Source organism: Sinocyclocheilus rhinocerous, unplaced genomic scaffold (assembly GCF_001515625.1).
Source record: "Sinocyclocheilus rhinocerous isolate Xijiao unplaced genomic scaffold, SAMN03320098_v1.1 scaffold692, whole genome shotgun sequence".
In the NCBI taxonomy this organism is placed as follows: domain Eukaryota; kingdom Metazoa; phylum Chordata; class Actinopteri; order Cypriniformes; family Cyprinidae; genus Sinocyclocheilus; species Sinocyclocheilus rhinocerous.
The window spans coordinates 365,483-368,603 of record NW_015638954.1 but is presented as its reverse complement, the minus strand read 5'-3'; positions in this window follow the sequence as shown (position 1 = coordinate 368,603).

Genomic DNA, 3,121 nt, shown 5'->3' with positions numbered 1-3,121 from the left:
CTTCCTGCACTACACACACACACACACACACACACATATATCGGAGATCGCGCAGCTCACACATCCAGGAGAAAAGAAACTTGTCAACGCTGCCCCGCAACTTTTATTAATAACAGTTTAAATATCGAGTCGCTACATTATATTTTCCAGCAACGAGAGAATAAAATCGCTGTTTTTGCCTAGTAGGGGTAGCTGCAGCTTGGAGCAATGGGCTTGCCAAAAGGTGGGGGCATGCCGAAAGGTAGGGGGCGTGTCAAAAGGTTTCACATTGGTGAAACGAAAGGTAGGAGGCGTTCCAAAAGGTTTCGCGAAAACTGGCTGTTCCGCGTAAAGGCGAGCCATACTCTTAATCGCTATAGGCCTACAGATTAAAAGGACGCAATAATTTCAACATAATCCTATAAAACCAAGGTTAAATCAGCGTTAATGATATTAAGAATATTATTTTAAATTACTTTCGAAAGTACCTTCGGAACTTCTGCATGGCATGCATGGGTTACTGACGTCATCACCACCCCAATTTTAGGTCTTTGTTTATCAATAATCAAAAACAAATTACAATTATTTTTTTTGAGGATACAAACGTCTCTTAACACGGTTAGTCGCACTAGCTGTTCTTAAGTTAAAGTAAGTCAAAAGTTGTATTTGTTAACATTAGTTAAAGCACTGTGAAGTGAACTAACAAGAACAAACAACGAACAGCTGTATTGTTATTAACTAATACTAACAAAGCTTAATAAATACTGTAACGAATGCATTGCTCATAGTTAATGTTAGTTAATACATCAATGTCAACAAATGAAATACATGTGCCTTCTTGAGCTGGGGGACCTTGCAGGCACTGCATGATTTCAACTCATTGCAACGTAGTGTGTTACCAATGGTTTGCTTGGCGACTGTTGTCCCAACTGCCTTAAGATCATTAACAAGCTCCTCCTGTGTAGTTCGGGGCTGTTCCCTCACCTTTATCATGACCATCCTTTTCCTCATAAGGCGAGATCTTGCATGGAGCACCAGACAGAGGGCGATTGATGGTTATTTTGTATTTCTTCCATTTCCGAATATTCACACCAACAGTTGTCTCCTTCTCAAAAAGCTTCTTGCTGATGGTCTTGTAGCCCATTCCAGCCTTGTGCAGGTCTACAATCTTGTCTCTGACGTCCTTTGACAGCTCTTTGGTCTTGCCCATGGTGGTGGGAGAGGTTTGAATGGAAGATACACATTCTATGGACTGGTTTCTTTTATACTCATAACAAGATGACATTAGGAGTAATTTCTTAAAGTGACAGGACTAATCTGTGTTCCACTTGGGCACGTAACCAATCTGTGGGAGCCAGAATTCTTGCTGGTTGGTAGGGGATCAAATACTTATTTTACTTACTGAAATGCAAGTCAATTTATAACCTTTATATAATGTGTTTTTTCTGGATTTTTTTGTTGATATTCTGTCTCTATCCGTTAAAATAAACCTACCATAAAAATTATAGACCCTTAATTTTTTTGTAAGTGGTCAAATTTACAAAATCAGCAGGGGATCAAAATTATTTTCCCCACTGTAGTTGACAAAACCACTAAATTATAAAATAAAAAAATTAGTCAGAGTAACCTTCTGTTAAGTGACATTAACCAATTTAGCAAACAGACACAGCTTTATAAAGCATTTATTTAGCTTTCAGTTTCAGTTGCCAATTCAAGTAAAAAAAATAAACCACCCATTCATTCATTCATGCTAGTAGCAGTCCATAGAACAGAAGCAAGCAAACTCTTTGTCTGAATAGAACGCTGTGAAGACCCCCTTCTTTCCATGGCCACAGTATCTAGTAGTGTTTTTGCAGATGCATCTACAGCCATCACACCTGATGAGCTCAAACTCCACTCGGTATGTCTTCCTCACATCTGGACTGACAGACTTCCACTCAATGATACCTACACAAGAAAATTAATGCAATAAACTTTCTAAATATTTTTTAAAAACCTTGTTCAGTTAATAAAAGTACTAAATATACATACTGTCCAGTCAGGCAAAGTGAGCTTTTCTTCGAAAACTGATGCCATAAAACTTTCTGCACACTAGTGTCAGAGTGAGAAAGGCTCCATCACCTTTATAGACAACATCTAGAAGAATATGTCTGAGCAGCTCTGATGGTAGCTGAATAAAAAAATATATATATACAAAACTATTTAAAATATGAAATTACAACAAAAATACACAGAAAAATCAAGGTACAGGAATGTACCTAAAAGAGTACAAATGCTTTGTCGCTCCAGCTGTACCCTAGCGGGATACAGCAATGTACCTCTAAACATTGGTACATTTTTGTACCTCTAAAAGAACATTTATTCACCCCTAGTGACAGAAATGTACCTTATGTCCTAGTATGCTTTAAATTTAAATCCTGATATACAAAACACAGAGGCAGTGCACGTTTCACAATTTTTTAATCATGACAAAATTCTGATTATAAAAGTTCAGAACATTTTCAATTCAGCTTTTATAACTCGTATACTGGATATTCTGTACCCAAACATTGACAAAATTCATTTAACATATAGAATGTTTGAATTCCTTCTGAATTTAAAGACAAAACTGGAAGCATCATGCACAGTAATCAGTTCATTAATCAATTTTAAGTGCTAAACACATAGGCAGTGCTCACTCATATACTGGATATTCTGTACCCAACATTGACAAAATTAATTTAACATATAGAATGTTTCAATTCCTTCCGAATTTAAAGACAAAACTGGAAGCATCATGCACAGTAAACAGTTCATTAATCAATTTTTAGTGCTAAACACATAGACAGTGCATGCTTACAAAGTGTTTATAAAAAATAATAATTCTAGTAGTAAGAGCATGAAATACAGAACATTAGCAAATCGATTTGAACTCATATACAGGATATTCTGTATAAAACCTCAAAAAAACTAATTTCAAATTGACATGTATGATGTGTTTCAATTCCTTCAGAATTTAAATACAAAACTGATAGCATCAGGCCCAACAAGCTACTCATTAATCAGTTTTAAATACTAAACTCTTAAGCATTTTAACATATCCTATCCTTGTGCTTCTGCAGACTTTTAGAGTCTAATTTAGAGCAGACTAATTATCTGACTA